General features: G+C 47.9%; 1 protein-coding gene across 1 annotated transcript in view; it reads right to left on the bottom strand.

Moving 5' to 3' along the window:
* The window catches only part of LOC309514354 (uncharacterized protein), a 90,133-nt gene extending 70,130 nt beyond the window's left edge, over window positions 1-20,003 (bottom strand). Inside the window, exon 1 of the mRNA XM_082191382.1 lies at window positions 18,288-20,003. The gene's annotated coding sequence lies outside the window, so the exon portion shown is untranslated. The remainder of the gene's footprint in view (window positions 1-18,287) is intronic.
* Window positions 20,004-21,513: the final 1,510 nt, after the last annotated feature.

Consider the following 21,513-nt stretch of genomic DNA (forward strand, 5'->3'; position numbering starts at 1 on the left):
AAGTATGCTAATTGGGAGGGCCTAATTGCTTCAAGATATTCCGGAGAGCCTCATTGATGGGCTTGGCCTGTTCCTAATAAAATGAAGAAGCAGCACGGACTTCAATCCCAAAAGCAGGAGGACTCCTGGAGTTTCCACAGGCGAACCAAATGACTTCACCTAGCCCCTTATTCCCCCCTCAGATGACATCTTGAGGGAAAGCAGACTCTGTTCATCCTCCAGAGTCATAAATTGGCTGTGCCGAGGCCAGTAAATCTGGATTGATTTAAAAAGGCTTTTTCATCCTCCCAATCAAATGAAGTCACTGTTAATTAGATGTTTTTTGTTAACAGTGTCACTCCTGCCTATATTACCTGCTCACACATCAACCGGACTTATTACAACATCTGGCTCAGCACTTTGCTTTTATTACAAGGAAGGAGATATTCCGATCGTTTTTGATAGAAGCAGGTTTCAAAATCTCTTGGCAGCGTTACCAGAATGAACCCTGGGCTTGCTGGTAACACAGCCATTGTCTTTTGAGTGGTGCTACACGAACAGAAGCTGCACAGCTTAACTCTGAATTAAGTGTTTTGAAACAACATTTAACTCTTCAGCCTATGTTCACAATCACTAGCATAGCTTGGAAAAGAAAGAAGAATGGTTTCACCTATAATCATGTACTGGGAATGGCGGGGGGGGTGCCACACTTGAGCTATCAAAATATTAAGGGCAGTGATGGGCAACCTGCAGCCTCCAGGTGTTGTTGAACTTCAACTCCCATCAGCCCCAGCCAGCATGGTCAATGATCAGGGATTATGGGAGTTGCAGTCCAGCAGTTTCTGGAGGACCACTGGTTCCCAGACTGCCTTTAAAGGGTGGTTTAAGAAGCAGTCAATTCAGACTGAGGCTGAAATCCCGTACAGCCCTACTAAGGAGTAAGGCCCACTGAAACTCCTTGGAGCCTATTCTGAGTAAACATGCTTTTGCATGTATTAGACCTATTCTTGCCTATACATCTTTATGCCATATCCACAAGACTGAAGCCCTTCATTGGGGCAGCCCAGTCCTATTCATGTTTACTTAAAAGTAAGTCCTACTCATTTCGATTGGACTAACTCCAAAGCAAGGGTGCACAGTATTTCAGTCCTAGAATCCTTGATCTGGAAAAGACCTGAACTTTCCTGAGTAGTCTGTTTAAACACTGGGATGCAAGCTTAAGGAGATATTACTCTGCTGTATTGGCTGGCATCTATAAATAGCACAGAATATATTATGTCAACAATATTATTATGTCAACCTAAGCTAATGTCAAACAGATTGCAGAGGTTAGAAGCGGTCAGTTAATCGGTATGATGACCCAAAAGGCTTAATAAGAACAGGTTGAAAATACTCTGAGCAATCCAAGCTTTTTCAAATCAGTATGGAGTGGATTGCACCCATAGCTATTTAAATGGGATTTTAATCTATAAAGCAAAATAATAGAGAATAAAAACCTGCCAAACAGGACACTGTTATAAACCATTTCCTGCTCTGGACAATCCTTTCAGTTGTGGGGAGGGGGTCCTCCTAGTGAATAAAATAATAGCCATGATTTCTTTTTGGAGTTTGGGAGCCTATCTACTCTACATTAAAAATGCTCTTTCAATATTGCTGCATATTGCGTAGAGAGATAAAATAACATCTCTTGTAGAGTGACCTACCTAGTTAATCGGTTAAAAGCATGATAAGTTGAATGACTCAAAATATTTCCTACTTTGCTGTGTGTATGAAAGTCTGGTGACAGGTAGCTCAAAATGCTTGGTAGGCCAAATTATGGATTATAACCTTTCTAAGCAAGATTTATGGCAGATTCTCCTGTGTAGACACTAGGGAGGAAGAGACTGTGCATTTAAAAACTAAGACTGCGTACAGTATTGCAAGTTGTCCATAAAAAAGCACCAGCATTTTTTGTGGTGGTTTTCATTTTTTTAAAAAATCTAATCTACCTTTCTGGACAGTGCCCAGCCAAGGTAGCTTACAACAGTAAACATTTATAATATGACAATACCAAAAAAATGTACAGTTTTCAATCCCTTCTCCAGATAAACTCAATCAACATATTCAGTCAGCAAATTAAAACACTTTTTGCAGAACTATTTAATGTTGTGCTCAGTTATATATATATATATATATATATATATATATATATATATATATATATATATATAATGTCTTGCATACATATTGTCTGTTAATTGCAAAGAAGATGTTTTCAGGTTGCAATCCCTGCCCAGCAGTAAGTCCCACTGAATCCAGTGGGAATTACTTCCAATTAGATGTTCCTGGGATTTCACAGAAAGCCCCCTGCCTTTCTCAATAATCTTCAAGGAGGCCTCAAACAGGCCAACTTTCAGATCTCAAGAGTCTTACAATCCACCAGGTGCAACATAATAGAGGTTAAAGCCAGAAATGGAAGTGTGTGTAACATACACATTTATAATCTGTACACACACACACCTGAAAAATCTCTATGCTTCAGGCCTGGGAGCTGGCAGATAAGAGTGACCATCCCAGAGAGGAAGGACACAAAGTGTCTGCTAAGGAATCCAAGTAGGGCTGCCAACTTTTTTTTTTCTGGCATAGCTCTTTCGTAATGACCCAGAGGCAAAAAATAAACAGGTGGAACTGTTTCTATCACTCCATATCTGTGTCTGGAAAAGCTCCACCTGCTGAATTTCTGCCACTTAGGTAATTGCTGAAGGCAAAGGGTGTGGGAGATATTATTACTAGAGCAGTCAAGTACATCATTTTCCTGTTGCCTAGAATGGACACACAGGGGAATGCGGCTCCAGACAGGGAGGACTTCCTGTCATACCTGCTCTGGAGCTTCCTCCCCCTGTGTGTGACCAGGGTAGATGGGTGTGACCCTAGCTGACCAGATAAAAGGGCTGGCCATGCAACCATCTCTCTCATGGACTCTTGGACTCTTAGTCTTCTACTCTCGCTCTCCTGGCTCTTAGCCAATGCATGGCTCAACCTTCACATAGGATGGAGCCCAAGAGCAGAAAGTCTGAGATGTGGCTCTGGCTTCTTCTCACTGGAACCACAAGATAAAGCCTGCCTTCAGATTACTGCTGTGAACTGAATAGGAGTCAAACTTTATTCTTACTTTTAAAGAAGACTATGTTGTCTTGTTGTTATTATAAGAGGGAAATAAAAAGGGAAACTTACCAGGAACAAGCTAGACTGGATTGCTTAATTAAAGGATTCTAACGAATCATCAATTTGTTTCCAATAAGTTGCAAAGGGAATGTGCTCCGCTGTTTACTCACTAGCGTGAGTGAGGAGGGATAATATCAAAACAATATATCCTCTCCTACCTTCCTTAACATTCTCACAAAGGGGGCCTCCCAGGAAAAAAAGTGGGGGCGGGTGAGAATTAAATGCCTCAAAAATTGGGAACGTCGCACAGTCTATCCCCGCAGGCTAGAGAAATAAGAAGAGAAGGCGAGGGAGAAAGAAAGACGATGGGGAAGGGGAAGAAAACGGAGTGTGGTTCTTTATTAGGCTGGCAGGGTTAGACACAGCCAGTTGTTGGTTTTCGAGAATAGAAAAGTGGTATCCCCAGCATTAAGCCCTGTCCTTTGAGTTTACTTTGTGAGGAGGGGGTAGCGCGCTCTGCACGCGCCTACAGGCGTTCGCCGCTCCCTATCCCGGGTCTGAAGCGCGCTTTCCTACACAGCTGAGCCTCCTCCACTCTTTAGAGACAATCTCATGGAGCTCAAGGGGCCGATTTCGAAGTTCAGTGCCAAGGGGAGCGGGGCCCCCAGAGTGCAATCCAGAAAGAAAGCTCCCATTGAATGCAAGGAGAAGCCGACAAGGCGTTGATGGGCATTCCCCGGGTGGTGCTCCTCCTCCTCCTCCTTGGGGCTGCGCAAACCTCCGAGGTCGGGTTCCCAGCACGCGCCCCTTCCCCTTTGACGGGGACTCTAGAGGCTTTCTCCTGCTGGAAGGAACAAAAGCTTGGGCCCCGCTCTGCTCTCACCGCCCCTAAAGTTGCTCTGCCCCCGGCCCCGCTGACCTCTCGGCCAAGGCCTGGAGGCTCCGCAGCGACATGATGTGCCTGCTGCCTGCCAGTCTCTGTAACGCTCTTCCAAAAGAGGCTGCGGAAGTTTGCTTGGAATTCCCTTCCTTTTCTAGTAGGAAGCCAGCTTGAGAGGTCGCAGCCACGCGACCCGATTCCCCACGCGCGTCTCCTCGGAATCAAGTGCCAATGAGTTCCAGGGGATTTACTCTCGAGGAATGGTGCGTGTGGTTAGTAGGGCAGAAGGCCAAGGAACGTCCTCAGGCAGGCTCCCAGAAGGCGGCCTTGGTTTATGGATCCCAGCCTCCCCCCCCCCCCCTCTCTAGTTGCTAGCACGCTGTGCCTAAAGAGCTGTCCTTTCCCCCAGGTGGAGAATATGCTTTATTAGTTTCATAAAGGTCTCCGTTCGCCGGCTCTCCGTCTTTTCCCCCTTTCTTCCCCTGCTCCCGCAGTCTGTTTTACAGGTTCCAATCTAATTGTGCCTTATGAGCTGCAAAACAGCCCAGAAAGCCTAATCATAACAGAGAGCGCTCTTCGCCTCTCCTTACCAGCCGGTGTTCTCCAGATCTATGTCCCAATATACACCTGGACAGGCGCAGATCCGTCACCCAGGCGCGCCGGTTACGGGTGCATCGCGTTTAATGGGAAGCTGCGCTTCTCTGCTCCGACGCGCAGGGAGGCAGGTGCGGGAGTTTCGCTTCTGTTCCAAGTTGCGCGCCGTTCTCCTTCTCCTGCCCCAAAGGCCAGAGACTTAACAGCGGGCCGGCTCAGAAGCAAGTTCCACGGAACTGAATGGGGCTTACTCCCGAGGAAGAGCCCAGAAAGAAGTTCTCAAAGCTACAACGATCGCCGCAGGAAATCCCACCCGCAGGCAGGAGAATGAGCAAGAAGAACCCCAAAAACATCCCACATTTTGACCTGAAATGATACACATTGCCATCTAATGGGGCGGGGGGAGCTCCTTAATACCATTAAGTCTAGCATTACCCGCGCTTGCCCTCGGTGAACCTTGTTTCTGAGTAGACAGTGCATAGGATCGGGACGAAAGCTGCTATTCACGTCCCCGCTCAGCCGGGTCCACGAAGCCGTTATGTCGGAGAACTTGAATCAAAAGGAGGACTTCAAAGTCGACCTTTCTGGTTTCACTGCTTCAGAGAAGGGGTTCTGACCAGGCCTAAGTCTTTAGGAGGTAAAGGACTTCGCTGGTTTACAAGGGTTGCACAACTTTATTGCCAGGAATTGCTTTCTGCACCCAAAGTCGAGACGATTCCAGATACGGAGGATCACTACACTAATGAGAAACTGAAATGAATTAAATCGATACGATTCTAGTTGTGCGCGCGGGACATATACAAATATAGCCGCCTGCTTTTTTGTTGTTGAAATCATAGCAACCTTGGTTCTGGAGCAGAGAAAAAATCCACACAGGGAATATTTTAATGTACATGAAAGGGAAACGGGGATCCTTCCTTTCTGACACATGCAGTCAAACACTCTAGAATCCAGGGATGGACAGAGCTCATGAATGGGAAATGGATTCCAACATTTGGAGTGTGGGATCGCACGCTTAGAGTGCTGGCGAAAGGGGCGAGAATGAACAGAGAGCGCGGACAATTTCTCCAAAATCCAACCTTACGGCCTTCCTTTAATCTTACTCCGAAGTCAGCTCCCTTTTATGTTAGGAGGCTTCCTTCCATGTAAGCGGGCACGGAAGCTGTCCAGTTAACGTGACTCTCTCAGGACAGAGGTCTGGTCAGTCTGAAACAAATCCAAGCAACTGTAAGGCCAAAAGCAACGAGATGGGGCAAGGGAGGGAGAGAGCCAAGGTCTGCATTTCTGATGTCGAAAAACAGAGAAATGCTACCTTGCTATAATTTAAAGAGGTTTGGTTTTGGGGGGTTTTGTCCGTCTCCCTTCCTCCCACCTCCGGATAACGTGAGAAGCGAGCCAGAACTCGACCTTAAACGCCTGGCTTTATGTGGGCAGAGCTGACACGTCCCTAGGTAGGGATCTAAACTGGCTCAACCTGGATTGTGCACCACTAAACTGGTTTCCCCATTAAACCCCATAGGCTGAGCGGATGGGAGTTGTAGTCTAAAGCTGATTGGGGAAGCTCCAGGTTGTGGGAAGCTGAACTAGATCCCTGCCCCGGGTGCCGGGGCGTGTGATACGGCGTCTTTCTGCTTCGGGGATCTGAGAGATGCAGATGAAAGTGCGACAGTTGGAGCTAAAACACCTGCGATCGACTTTAACTCCCTCTCTCTGCTTTCAGAAAGAACTCGAACCTGGGAGGTGAAGGTTCGGATCCATTGGAAGCATAAATTGCTTCCGCAGCTCCCGAAGCAAAAGCAAACAGACAACAGGGGAGGAGGTCGAGTTTGTGCGTGACTTCCCTGGAGGCCCGGATCCCAGTACACGTTGGGCGCCTTTAACATATATTAGACGGTGGTTCTTAACATCCCCAGCCAAAACACTTTCAGCCCGATCCTATGCAGAGTTAAGCATCCATCGATTTTCGGTGAGTTTGGGTGCGTCTAAAGATATAGGGCTGGACAAATTCACTTGGAAGCAATGACATCGATTCCAAATTCCAATAGCTCTGGTTTCCTAGTAAGTCTTGAAGATCTGGTTACTAAAGAGTCAGGACGTCCACATTTCATTCGCGGGAGCGCGGGGAGAGAAGAAACTGGACTGAGGCAAAAGGAAGAGTTTAACAAAGCACACAGGAAAGGGAAGGTGTTAAATTTCACTTCATTTTCCTTGCGAGATGTGGGAAAGTAACAGAGACACGGCGAAGAGCGATGACCTCGCGCCGGAGTGTTTACCTTCCTTTATTCTACCGCTATAACTCCTGGGGCGACATTTGGACTATCTGCATGAACACACATGCACACTTTTCACATACATGTACACTTTTACCTATGTGTGTGTGTGTGTGTGAGAGAGAGAGAGAGAGAGCAATGCGTTCGCTAAAATAGGGCAGAGGTACTGCATACGGTGTGTTTATATAGCAATATGTGTATCTGTGCAAAGTTATCTCCTGTGCATGTCAAAGCAGACCCGTGTGCACAGTATATAGGGGCTCCGGTAGGAATGTACGTCGCAGTGGTGTCAAAGGGGTTAAAATATTGCGGGGGGGTCAGGCAATCCCCGCATCACAGAATCGATCACAAGATGCGGCGCACAAACACCATTTGAATGGCAATGCCCATCAACTTTGGGGTGGCCCGGCCCCCTCAAATCTTTAATGGGGGGACGACGGGACCTCGGCCCCTAGTAGTTGGCTCCTGTGTTATGTAGATAGAGAAATAAATAAGTACACAGCACAAGCGAGTAAACGCCCTATAAAAGTATTGGACATAACACACTAGAGACAGCTGCAATCTTCTGCTCCCTTGGTTGGGAGAAAGTTCCATTGATCTAAGTGGAACCCTGAGGAGAATTGCAACCAGAGCGAAGAGAGAACTCCGGTTTCACAAACACGCGTTCTGTTCGTTTCTGTGACTGGTGCGTTTCTCAGATGCCAAGAAATGCAGGCACACGTGTGTGTGTGTGTATAGAGCTTTCATTGTCACTGATCGTATACTAATAGGCGAAGGTTGGATTTGGACTGCGAGCACATCGCAGTCTTCCACTCTGCCAAATCTGTATCAGTTTCTCCTTACCTACGCTGCACTCTTTACTCTTGCATATGACCGTAAGACGTTCAGGATAGGACGAAGCGCCGGAGGATCCTATTGCATGCTTTCTCGGTATCCAAGCCATAGGGAGACTCCCTCCCGAGGAACAACATCCCAATTCACTTTGTCTTTTCCCCAACCGAGGGACAGTCGGCTGGCAGTGAAAACTCCACGCCACCGCTTGAAAGGAGTGAGATCTGATCCGGCTCTGCAGTTGCAACCTTGACTTCACGCCCAGCTAGCATGGCCTAAAGGTCGGCTGCTGGGGGGAGAAGCCGAGCGCAGGAGAGAGAGAACCACTCACCACCTTTGAGTTTGGGAAAGAAGGATGAGCGGACCCCTGCTTAACGTTGCTTCTTTGTATCTCGCCTTCCTCCGGTGGAGCTCAGTATAGTACGACAACCCTGAGAGGTAGGGCGGCTTGAAAACCGTCATTTCCCAAGACCAAAGAGCTTCTCGGGCCTTTATCCCCACCCTATCATTCTCCTACCATTTACTTTCTCGGTTCGCACTTCCCCAATAAGTTTATTTACTCAATCTTAAATTCATTGCCTTTAAACACACGAACACAAACTCGCTCCCTCCCTCCCTCCCTCTCCCCTTGTTTGCGCAGATCATCACGTTCCAGGGACAAATTTGTTTCCTACGAAGACTCCACTTTTAAAATGCTCCTCTGCAAAGCGATGCCATGTCACCCGTGTGCGTGTGCTTCTTTAAGGTACATTAAAGGATCATTGCAGTCTCCCTGTGAAGTCATTACGCCTTTATCCCCACCAATTAACCACACCTCAGAGGGCTGCTATTAACAGCTACATTGAGCTTAAAAGTGAGGTATCCCATTTCAGAGAGATGTCGTGATCTCGCTCAGGAAATCCCAGCAGGCAGCCAAAAATGGAGCTCTGACTCCTGATCTCTGCCTTAACAGGTCTTTAAAATAAAATAAAAAACACCACTCCACGCAACCCCGATAAGGGGAGCATTAAATATACTAGGGAAAAATCTGAAGGCTAGAAAGTTCAGAGGTAGAAGGTTGGAGCGGGAAGGGTCCTGGAAGAACTTGCGGAACAGCTTGAAATAAAGGAGAAAGAATTTCAGGTGAAATTGCAGATTGGGAGGAGATCATTTGTCTCCAAAAAAAAAAAAAGCAACTACAACTGAATTGTAAATTAGCAGCAAGCGCTGATTAAAAGGCAAATAAATGCACGTGCACACGTTTGTGACTCTGAGAACTATCCAATCCTCCTAAATTGGTTTTGTGACATCCGATTTCTTATCTCGCTCTCTTTCTCATCACACAAAACAGGAATGAAACCCCATTGATTTTCGGTGTGGGTGTGACTTCCAGGAGTCACAGGTGGGTTGGCGGGGAGTAACAGAAGACGCGATGGAGGAACTCGGAGAGCTTGAGGAAGAAAGCAGAAACCCTCCTTGCGCTTCTCCAGCAACTCTACCCAGAATTCGTCTTGAAAGAGACGGGGAAAATCTCTTTCTCTTTATCTCTCTCCTAGCTCGCTCACACACACACACACAAGAGAAAGTGTGGGAAAATGCCCGGAACAGAATCTTGCCGGTCAGCAGCGTGTTCGAAGGCAGAGGGTCTATTCCCTGCCACTTTGCCTCTGTTTCCTCTTCTGAGTAACCCATGAGGTTCCAGTTTAAAAAACTCCCCCCCCCCCATGCTGGCAAGCTTTTCTTTTCTTTAAAATAGTAACAACAACTACCCTCATCTGAGTCTTCTGCTTCTATCCCGGATACTTACCAGCTCTGTGCTATCGCCTTATAATAGCACTCTTATGTAAACTAGAAAACCAACTTTCTGCTGTTGGGCGAGTGATATTGCTTTTTTGGGAGCTCTGAACACCTTATGTTGCTCTTTTTTGCCCCCTATGCCATTTCTCTTACTCGTGTCCTCGTTCTAAAAAAAAACCCCAACAACTAACCCATCCAAAGGCAACAGGAGCCCTCACTCATCCCGCCTACCCCCCACCCTTAAATGAGGCGGATTTAATTTTCAATATTTGGTACACAAAATTTAGTCAGCCGAAAGGAGATTAATTTTCTAGAATAATCCAATTAAAAGATTTCTAAACTAATCTTTTGGGGTGGGGAAACAGGCTGGGGTGGGGGAAAGGAGGGAAAGTGATTTATGGCCGTGGTTGATTGAGAAGACCGGACGGCTCCTTCTGCGGCTCTCTTAAAACTAAGCGCTCGCATCTGAAATTGACCAATGTCAGACAACCCTCCCTCCCAAAATTCAATTAACCCAAAGCAGTATGCTTTGAAGATTGATTTGTACCCGTCCTCACTCCAGTGGCACAAACCCGGTATAAATTCCCTACTCCGGCTTGTGGGTCGGGCCGCTTGTTTGCATTGTCTTCCCGGATATAGGTTTAATTCAGATGTTGCATTGGGGAAGAGAGTCGCTTATCACTCACACCATTCTTCCCCTCAAATCATAATGTGGAAAAGGAGTTCGTGCTGCTTACAAGCCCCATGGACTTTTTTTCAAGTGCTAATAGATTTATGGTCTCCCTTTTTTTTCCCCAACGCCCATCCACAGTAATTAGCACATATGTTCTAAATAGATGATAGTTTTGTGAGCAATAAAGCAATTACCCATCGGTGGAGCTGACAGTTCCTCCAACTAAACTCCAACCAGCAGCTAATTGGAAAAGTCATTTCAGCTCCATTGTCTGCAATTAGTCTTGCTAAACTACTGCACCCCAAACTAGCCGGTTTGAGGTTTATTTATTCATTTGCATTTGCATTTGCAAGCGGTCATCGCACCAGGCTCAAACTTTTCCAGAGCTTAGATCAGCTTTGCAGATTCTCTTCGACTGCCTTGATTTTCTCTCTCTCTCTGCCATTTCTGCCTCTTCCCATCGATACCGAGAGGTTCAGTGGTTCCCAAACATTTGTTCCTTCTGCTGCGGCGGTTTGTAAAAACAATATTTCCCCAGCCACTCGGGAATGGTGATCAGTGTTGCCAAATGGAGGAGGCTTAAATGCTACTTCTAAGTTTTGTTTGATTTTTTCTTCTTCTTCGCCCTTCTCCTTTTCAATTTTAACTCTGCATCGGGGGATTGCTTAGGGGGTCTTCGCTGTGGCCCCAGAGCACTAAATCAAATAAATCAGATGTTCTGCTTAATACACCGCCGGTCATTTTCTTTGTGACAAATGGGATGATTGGAACCCCAGCTCTCTCTCTCTCTCTCTCTCTCTCTCTCTCTCTCTCTCTCTCACACACACACACACACACACACACACACATGCATTCAGCCAGGAATTCCGGATCAGTTAGCAACGTTTATGTTTACTTTTGAGCGAAGAAAATGAGGCCGGGTTAGGTGAGGGAACAGGCGAAAAGCCGACCTCCCCGCTCCTTTCTGCTGAAGATGGGGAGGGGGGAATTAAGAGGGTCTTCCTGATGAAGACTTGGGCACAGTGGGGGGAAGCAAGGCGTTAAAAGTGACGCCTGGACGCGCCAGCGGAGCTTCACACGGAAGATCCGCCAGGTTTCTCCGCCACTTAATTTAATCTTCGTGGCACTGGGCCGGGAGATGAGTTGGGGCTTCCCGCCCCCGCCTATCCGAAGCCCTAGGGTCGAAGTCCAATGGGGAGCTCTGCTCTGACCTGCAGCCTTTAGGAGGCGTTTAAATGCGAAGGCGCTCCAAAGAGCGTGGTGGCCAGGAAGTGGCCTTCAGGGAAGCCCGGTTGGCCCTGGGAGGTAGGAGAGATTCATGGGTGGGAACGGGCAGCCCCTAGCAACCATGCCACCATTCGGAAGTATTTCCAGCTTCCAAGCATCCCTGGACTCTTCAGACAGCAAAGGTGGCTCTTTCTAGTCGGAGGGGCAGCAGCAGTGGTAGAGAGGTATTTCCCGCCCACTCCCTGGCAAAGGGATTTGGAAGCTGCCTCTGAAGTGCTCTTGGTTCCTTGCAGCCAAAGCCATTAGGCTATTAATAGGAAGGCCTTGTCTTTTGATGCAAAGGAACAAATAATTCTGTCTAACCAGGTTCTTTTTTCTTTTCTTTTTTGCCAAAAAAGACACATACTCATCTCCCACACAAGGGTTTGCGGGGGAATAAAAAAAAAAATCGTTTCTGAACAAACAGGGACTTGGCTTTCGTGTCTTGTGGGTTCAACTTTAGCTTAGCATGACAGCTATTGGGAAGGAAGAGATCGCTCTCTCTCCGCCCGCCCCCTTATCAGTTTATTTCGGATTCACTGGGTGTCCTCAGCAGCAGTGGACGAAGCAGGGCCTCGTGCGAAGCCTACAAAAGAAGTCCGGGATCTGGAGTGCGGATGGACGCTCTTTTTATTATTATTATTTGCCAGACCAACAGTTCCGTCCTAGCCTTGAGAAAATTGTTTCGGCTTCCAGGGACTTTGCAAAAATGGGAGAGGCGGGAAGCCTCTTCGAGGTTTGTTCCCTGCTCTGGTTTCCTTTGTATCTGTTTGCCAATGGGGAGTGGTGGTTGGAGCGTACATTTTATTTTATTTATGGAACGAGTCCATCAATGTGGCCGAGGGGCTCCTTCCATCCCAACCCCGCTTGCTGCCAGGGTGAAATGCGGGCAAGGGGAGCAGGCGGCAGCGCGGCCCTCTCGCCACCTTCCGCGTCTCCAACCGGGGCGCACGCGCTGGGGATCGAGGCATTCCTCCGCTCGCCGCCGCCTGGCTTGAGGCCTAGGCGCAATCATGCAAGCCAGTCCCCTCCTTCCTAGAGTGAAGGCATTTTCGAGCCTTGCCCCACTTTCTTTCTATGAAGAGCGATTAGATGGCGCCTATTCAAAGCTGCTGATCCAGAGAGAAAAGAGGAGTAGATAAAAGGCGATTTCAAGTGACCTCTTCGTCCTTTTCACACCAACCTGAGTCCCCAGAATAGCCGAGGATCAGCTGGGACAAAAGAGCGTCCCCTCCTTTGCCCTTTCAGCTTCAGAAGCCTCCGTGCAAGGGGTTAACAATAAAGCAGATTTCTCTTCCCCCACCACACACACACACCACCCCCACAGCTTTGCCAGCCCCATGTCTTCCAGGATACTTTTTATGAGCCCCCCCCACAATCGCTGCTCTCTCTCGCGCGCCCCCCCCCCATGCTCCCCATAGCCTGCTTCAGTGTGGCGCGATTCTTTATGGTCTGCTTGAGCTGTTTCATTGACTTTTTTTTTAAGCCCAACTTAAAAGTCCTCCCGCTCCATCTCCTTAGCTGCCTGAACAGGCCTGTAATAAACACATCTCGACCCTGACAGTTTAAGGGAAAAGTCAGATTTATTAGTTATATCAAGTTTAGGAGGAGCTCAGGGTGATGCTCACACCAGCAGCTAAGCCTGGATTCCCTCCCCACCCCACCCCCTTGACACCCTCTCGGCGCCTCTAAGCGATAGCTGAACAATCGGTGGGGCAAATCTTTTATTTTCTTACACAGAGAGAGAGAGAGTTCTTTTAATTTTTAGCCTGGAAAAGAGAAGTCCAACTGAACTCATCTCCTGATGGGCTAATGCCTATGATAAAAGAAATGTAGGCTGTGACAGGTGACTATTATGGGAAATGATTCTACAAGCCAGGAGATCGTATTCTCAATACCCACTTTATTGTTAACCCCTTGCACGGAGGCTTCTGAAGCTGAAAGGGCAAAGGAGGGGACGCTCTTTTGTCCCAGCGAGAGAAAGTTTTCTCCCCGTGTCTTGCGAGAATACCCATCCCCAGCATAGCCAGATATTAATGTCTACGCGCGCGCGCACACCCACACCCACACCTACTAGATCTGGGCATCAGCTTGCCTGGGCCTTACGTGATGCGCGCATGACAAGACTGGTCTCCAAGCGAAGGGTAGATCCTCCAGCGCTGCTATCTACACTCATAGAAAGTCTTCACTCCCCACCCCGCTCCCTTTGTGGCATCTGCACACACCTATGTCGCTTCGCTTCCCGCATTAAGATCCCCGCAGCTTTATTTGTGCGGAAAGTCAATATCTGGTTGTGAGAATTCGCCATTTTGCGCAGGGAACGGGGTGGGGAGCGCATGGGAGAAGACAGCTCTGACGCAGGAAGGCTTGCTGACCGCCAGTTTCCTGTGTCCTGCTAGGGTCTTCCGGATCCATCTCGGCCGTGAAACAAGGCACACTACAAAAGCTGGCCAATATGGGTCCCTCTGTTGGCTGGGAGATTCCTGCGCCCCTCGAGGCCACTCGACTACGGCGCCTGGTTTAAGAGGCCCAAAGGACCCTTTTCTGGAAATATTCTCCAGGGAACATTAGAGGGATTTACTCCTGAGTAAGGGCTGTACTGTAAACCTGCAATCCTGCCCCCTCTTTCTTGGGAACAAGTCCCCCACTCAGCTCCGTGGGACTTCGTTCCAAAGAAACAGCTGGTGTGGGATCGCGCTGCCCCTGACCTCTGCACAGTTTTCAACTTGTTTGGGTTTCCTGGCTGATGTGTCGGCAAATCCACGATTTCAGTGGCCAGCTGCCGCCGTCTGGTTGAGAGGAGACCGCCACTCTCTGAAAGCACCTGGTAACTCAGCGCGACATTTCGCTAGGTGCCAAATGGCCAAGTCGAGCCCAGAATACGGCCTGATGGCTCCTAGTGAGGCCCGCGGGGGTGGGCGGGAGGCCTTTGGGAAAGGTATTTTGCTCCCTTGCCTTGCTTCGCTTACAACTCCACAACAAAAGCATAAAGCCAGACTCTCGGCAGCCTATTTTACAGCTTTCATTTTAGCCTTCGACCACTGGCGGGTGCCTAACCGGGAACCTTTGCCCAGGTTAGAGCCCCTGTTTCCTCCAGACGCTGTCCTCCCTCGCCCCAGATGCCTTTATAGTGAACACGCAGCGTTTTCTCTTTTGTAAGAAAGCCTAGAAGGAATGGTATCCACATATTTTCTTGGAACTAAGTTTCACGGAATTCAGTAGAATTTACTTTCAAGCCCCAATGGGTTGTGCAGACATGGGATTCCAAGAACGGACTGCTTTAAAAAGTAGGTCTGATTAAGATGTTGGAAGTAAGTTAACTAGAACTTATATCACATGTGCACAACACAAGCCAGCTTCATTTACATTTATGTAATTTTAATATTTTGCTGGAAGCCGCCCAGAGTGGTTGGGAAAACCCTTCCAGATGGGCAGGGTATAAATAATAAATTATGATTATACATTATTATTATTACTACTACTATTACTATTGAGGATTTGCTGGAATATCTCGTGCGCGTGTGCGCGTGTTTGTTTGTTTCCAAACAGGCTTTAAAATGGGAATCATCTCGCACATGGTCCCCTAAAGTGAGTAAGGACATAAGGGAAAGCGAGTACAGATCAATTGAGAACTCTCAGGGATCCATCCAGGCACTGGTGAAATCCTCCCTCCCTCCCATGCACACGAATCTGAGCATCCGTGTGAGTGCATCAGGCTTTGTCTAGAGAGAAGGGGGCCCCCGGAATATTAGGTGGCCAGTGGCTATTTATTTACAAACGGGCGCTGTAATCCACTGGGTCTACTCTGGCTGGGATTCTGGGAATGGCCAATTGTGTATAAGCCTGGGATGGAGGGGGGGGTTTGAAATCTGCAGATTTGTGCAGATAACAAACGACGGTCGAGTAAGGGGCAGGCGCGCCTCCTTTTCCCACCCGGGCAGGAGTTCCATTGCGCTGGAAGCCTGTGACCCGGCACTAGTGCAGACGGTGAATGCGGCCTACTTCCGCTAGTCGTGGCAGCGGCGTTGCTGGGCAGGCTTCCCTGCCAAGGCCTGGCTCGCTGACAGTCTTGCCCTGCTGGACACCAAGCCCTCGCCAAGGGAAGGCAGAGGGAGGAACCAGCAAGGCCGCCGCCACTACGCACTTTGCTTGAGGAGGGGGCTTTTGGGGGGAGGTGGAGGGAAAGAGGTGGGTCAGCAATGTTTACACTGCAATTAATATTTGACGAGGACTGGAAATAGTCCTCGAGGGAAGGGATGCCCCTCGACAGGCTGGCTTCTCTGATGGATCAGGCATCCAAAAGCTGGAAGGCAGAGCTTGTCAAGAGTTCGTCGAAAGCGCGAGCTCGCTGATTTGTGGGGCAAGCGGCCCAGCATGCTGGTAGCGTGTGAAAGTGAGAGAACAGCATTCAAAGCACGCCTTCCGTATGGCTTTCTGGGTCTGTTTTAAGTTGATCTATGTAGAACGGGGATGGCATATGTGTGCTTTAAAAAGCACTTCCCAAATGTCATGTCCTAACGAAATGCAGCTGGATTTCTTACCAGAACGGGGAGTGAGTTGCTCAAAGTTGCTAAAAGAATGTAACAGATTTTTTTTCTCTCCACTTGGGAGAGAGAGTGAAGATCCCTCCTGTGCTATTTTCCCCTATAAGGATTCTCGAATACACAGCCATGCACAAACACACAGTCAATATATATTATACAGTACTGTATTGAAAAACCACACATACGCCGTACACTTGATTTTTGCAAAGGAATCGGGCCTTTGAATTTTAAAAAAGGAAAGGTTACAGCAAGCGGATAAATATTTCTGGGTACAGATCATTTCCACCCCCCCAGCTAGGCTTTGCTATTACTTTCTCTTCAGTCCATATTTGGTTTGGGTGTTTTACGGAGGGAGGAGGTTTCGTTTTTTAAATGCCCCCCCCTCCTGGTTCCAGGAAAAGTTCTGACAGGCACAACGTTTTCCTCTGGTCCAGAGTACATGGGTGTCTCCGAAAACAGCCCCAGAGAGGACAGCAGTTATTTTCTGAACCCACAAAGTGACTGCAAGTCCCACCATTTCAAATGAACAGAGGTTACTTCTATGTAAGTGTGCTGTGGCTCGTGGTCTTAGGCTCAGCTTGTCTGCATCTCTGTTCTCCCATAAAATGACCTTATCAGATTACAAAGCCTTGGCTGAAACATCGAAAGAGGAATCCTGGTTGGCCCCACGCAGGAAAAAACAAAACCCCTTAAGCGGAGCCCGTGCATTACTTCCGGAATATTACAACCTCGTTGAACATAACTGATCTGCTTTATTCTACCACCATCCCAGTTCGCACGCCTATTGAACACCATGGATGCGCCTTATTTTAAATTCTTCACATACACCCTCGCTGGTTTGCATCTGAAAATGCCATCCGGCTGTCCTGATATTTGAGGTTCAACCGGTTTAGCAACTCCCCTCTGCTTAACCAATTTGCCCATTGCGGCCCAAGATGGGATTCTAAACACAGATAAGAGACGCGGGAAACCTATGCGATTTCCATGTAAATATGGTTAGGGCAACGTTGGGGTTGGCAGTCTTGAGGAAGTTAGAGCTCGCTTCTATTTTTCGGGGCATACTTTAGGCACCGCAAGAAGCTGGCGGGGAAAGCTGGCTTTTCCCAATTTAATTACGTTGTGACCACATTACTTTTCTTTATTTCCTTTTGCTCTCGGAGAGAGAGGAAAGTGAGCGTTTGAGAGGGAGGGAGAAATTGACAAAGGATTTCTATATTTGAGCCAGCTTCTTTTGGAGAGGTTAAGGATCCCCGCATGCAATGAAGGATCCATTCATTTCTCGCGGCCTGAATTCTTATCCATTACCCATTCAAAGACCCAGCCAGATCCCTAAAAGATGAGATTTCCTGAAAGACTCATAAAATTGGCTAGGCTTCGCTCTATTTTCGCTGAATAAAAGCAGAGATTGAGTGGGTTCTGTTTTATACCTATTCTAAGAGAAATGTGATATCCTTTGGGACAGCAAAGGCAATCTTGGAGTGGGGGAGACACAACGTAATCGGAATTAAAGGTGGGTTTTGTAATTATTTTTAATGGGCCTTTCCTTGTCATAAAAGTCTTTCTGTCTCCCCCTCTCTCTCGTTCGGTGGATCTCCCTGTTGTCCCTTTAATCTGTTGACACTCCCCACCACCACCCTAGATAAACAGGCTGCCATCGATCTTTTCATTAGGTGATCAAATAACAAACAGAGCAGGTGAAAGACAACAGCATTAGCACGCTGACACTCGTCTGCAACCCCTCTTTAGGGGATGAAAAGTCCTGGCATAAACACTCAGCCCCACTGAATGGATCTGTTCACCTCTTCCTTAAGCCTACCTAGGCAATAGGAGGACTCTGGGATTCAGCTCTGGATCTGGACAAGTCGATCCCTGCTCATTCCCATCTGAGGTTGTTCCCGGAGGCAGCTGGTCCCATGATCTTAAGGACTGGGGATGGGGGGGTTCCACAACATTGTTCAAACAAAAATTATTATTTTTTGGCTACTTCTGCTTCCTAACTTCTTACATCTCTCTCTCTCCCTCTTCTCCGCCCCCCCCCATCCCTGCCGCCTCTCCTTCAGATGAAATCTGGCGGGGAAATCCCAACCAGGCCTGAACTGAGTGCCTTTTCAGGGTCTCCGACAAAGCATGCGAGATGGTGGAGGAAAGCGGAGAAGGAGCGTAGGTGGGGGTGTTTTTTATTATTAAAAAAGTTACATTGCCCAAGTGGAACTCTATCAGAAGAGGATGGGGTGGGGATGAGAGAGCCCAACTCCCTGCTGCCGGATGCTGCTTCACAGCGTCTAAAAACCCACCAGAAACACACGTTACAGAAAGCAAAAGCTACTTGCCTTGGCCAGCGGAGGTTCTGCTAGTTGCTGGTGGAAGCGATCCGGACTCCGACGAAACCTTGTCAAGAAGCTGGTGCTTCTCTGTGCACCTTCTCCCGGGCTTTCTTTCTCTCTCCCCTTCTCCCTCCCTCTTCCCTCTCTCTCTTTTGCTCTGCCTCTTTTTTCCCCCTCTCTCCCTCCCTGTCTCTCCATAGTCCGGAGAGTAAAACCTTAGATGATATACATACAGAGCCCGGGTGTGTGTGTGTGTGTGATTTAATCTTATTCGTTTCACCTTTTCAGTGACCACCAGAAGACAGGACCGAGAGTTTATTGGGAAAGAAAAGAGAGGCGAGGAGGCAGGCGAGAGAGAGCCCACTGTTGCATAGTCAATAACATCCTTTTTATCAATGCAATCTACAATAGGGACGGCTTGGCAGGAAAAACTGATGCGGAGGGTGGGGGGAGGGAGGGAGAAAACCACCCTTCATTATTTCACCACCAAATCGCAAACCGTGTCTTCGGGTGCGGGACTCTCCTCTCTAACTGGTGCCTAATATTTTTACAACCTGAGAAGAGACGCACAAAACTCTCTCTTTCTCGCCCTAGGCTCTAGTGCGCTGCGGTGTTTTGGAATAGCCCCCGCCCGCCCGCCAACCCCGGCTTTCTGCTGGTGTAGAAACTTTGATGGAAGTTGAGAAAACAAGGAAAATAAGGAGAAGTCAGGAGGGGCAGAAGATCGAGAAGCTAATTGAGAAATATTCCAATAAGAAGGATTACTCCCCATAGAAACATGCAGGCAGGGAACAAATATTAAGGGAAAGGGCCATTCAGATATTCTCGTGTCCCTTTCTGCTCCTTCATCGGATGCGCAAGCTTTTTATTTATTTTTTAACTACACAAGGAAGGGGGGAGCTAAACAAACTGTAGTTTCACCGCTTTCTTCCTGTCCGCTAGATGGCAGCACGAACCAGCGATTCTTCTAGGACTGGCGAAGGGGAATTTGTGTCGTCGTCGCCCCCCCCCCCCCACTACCCGGTTCCCAGAATACACTTCTCCAAACTCACATTCTCTCTCTCTCTCTCTCTCTCTCTCTCTCTCACTTGAACTTTCCTTTACAGGCATTGATCCTTTCATAAAGACGGCAAAACCGATCACTTACTTACGTTATCCATTAATCATTACTGAGGCTGTTTAAAAACATTCGCGAAAGCAAAACACAAGGAGAAGTTAATTTAATATATGTATCTATATATTAATAGTAAACAATAAATAAAAATAATAGGAGTTGGAGTGGAACCTCCATGTGAAATGGGGTTGTCGATTTCTGTCCGGTCATATTGCGACGGGAATGAAATCTATTCTAAAAAATTTACTAAATCCTGGAGAATATATAAAGTGAGGAGGAACAGGCAGCGAAGTGGGAGGGGGAGAGAAGGGGCTGCTGATGAACTGGAACATATGGGACCATAAATGTATTTTTTAAATACTCACAGTCCTTATGGACTCTCCTTAGCCATCTCCTTGCAGCCATTAAACAATGGAATCCAGTCCAAGTATCGTAATTCCTAATCAGGGTTATTTTTGGAAGGAAGGAAGGAAGACCGGGGGGGGGGCGAAATATCCCAAAGAGAAATCTGATCATTAAAAAAAAAAAAAACTTTTCAGAATGAGCCAAAATAATTTCCTTTAAATTCCCCTTTCCCCCTATCGCAATGCATCTCTTCCCCGCCCGCCCCCCCCTTTCTTTTGTCGTGCGTGTGTGTCTGTGTGTGTGACCATAGACGACCCATACTAATCAGGTCTCAAAGTAAATAGCAGAGCAGGGCGATCTCAATGTAAATTGTGCTTGTCAGAAGAATCCCCCTCCCTCTCTCTCTCTCTCTCTCTCTCTCTCTCTCTCTCTCTCTCTCTCTCTCTCTCAAGCCCCCTCCCTTCCCGCTCCTTTCCTGCCCCCTCCCTCCTTCCCATCTCAGTCAGTAGGTAGCAAAGAATAAAGGCGGAGGGGGGAGCGAGAGAGAGAGGAGATCTCAGCCAATGGAGTGAAGGAGGCTTGGCTAACCTTAGCCTCCCATTTTTTCTCCCCCCAATTCAGGGCTCTGACCAGTCAGTCGCCTTTGATTATCAGTTGCCAGCAGCCCCTCTCTTGGCTCCTTGACATGAGCTCCATATAAGGCAGCGATCTCCATAGAAACGTGTCAGTTTCAATAGTAGTGTCAAAGTTCACTATATACAGACATTCGCGCAGATCCCCCTTTCGGAAACATTGCTCTGCTAGTCTTCCCGTTTAAACGCATTCATTTTTTGGTTCTCTCTCTCTCTCTCTCTCTCTCTCTCTCTCTCCCTCTCTCTCTCTCCCTCTCTCTCTCTCCTTTCTTGCATATTCTATTAGTTGAAGGCTGGTTTTTTTTTCTCTTTATCTCCTTCTCTCTCCACTCCTTTTCTCCTTTTCCTGGTGCCTCTCGCTTCCTTCCTTCATGAGACCAGAGAGAGGGAAAACTTAAAAGAAAGGGGAAAGACCGCAAAAGAAAAAGAGCAAAAAGAAAGAAAGAAAAAAGAAAGAGAGAGGGGCGCCTTTTGAACATCTTCATATCTTCAATTTTTAAACACTTTTTTATTGTTATTTTGGGGGAGGGTTTTGTTCTTGGCTGCGGAGGTTTGTTTTCTTTTTCTTTTTCTCCTCCGAAATTTACTTTAAAAAGAAAAGAAAAAAAGAAGAAGAAAAATAAGAAGGTGTTTTTTTTCCTCCTCCTTTCCTTCCCCTTCCTCTTGGGCGATCTCCAGTGATTATTGTCAGCAGCACGGAAGAAGAAAGAAGGCGAGGAGAGAAGGAGCTGCCGCGCGAGCGAGCAAGGAAGGCGCCAGGAGGAGAGCAAGCCGGAGAAGCAGGAGAAGGGGCTTTTATTTATTCGACCTACTTTGGATCTCTCGCTCGCCTTTCGGCTTTTCCCCTCCCCTCGGCGCGCGGCTGACATTCGCTCCGCTTCTGCTCTCTCCATGTTCGCCTTTCGCTCCGCCACTTGGCTGGGGATCCTCGGTCTGCCGCGCCTGGGCGAAGTCGAGGGCGCTGCTGGGGCTTCTCCTTTGTATCTTCCCCAGCGAAATTGACGAGGGAGAGAGGCAGAGAGAAAGAGAGAAAGCGGCGCGCACGGAGAAAGAGAGACACAGCTAAAGAGAGAGAGAGAGAGAGCCCGGCGGCAAAGCAGCGGCGGCGGCCGGAGCCGGAGCCCAGAACAACGGCGGCGTC

The sequence above is a fragment of the Podarcis vaucheri genome (assembly GCF_965113315.1).
Source record: "Podarcis vaucheri genome assembly, chromosome: 11".
NCBI lineage: Eukaryota > Metazoa > Chordata > Lepidosauria > Squamata > Lacertidae > Podarcis > Podarcis vaucheri.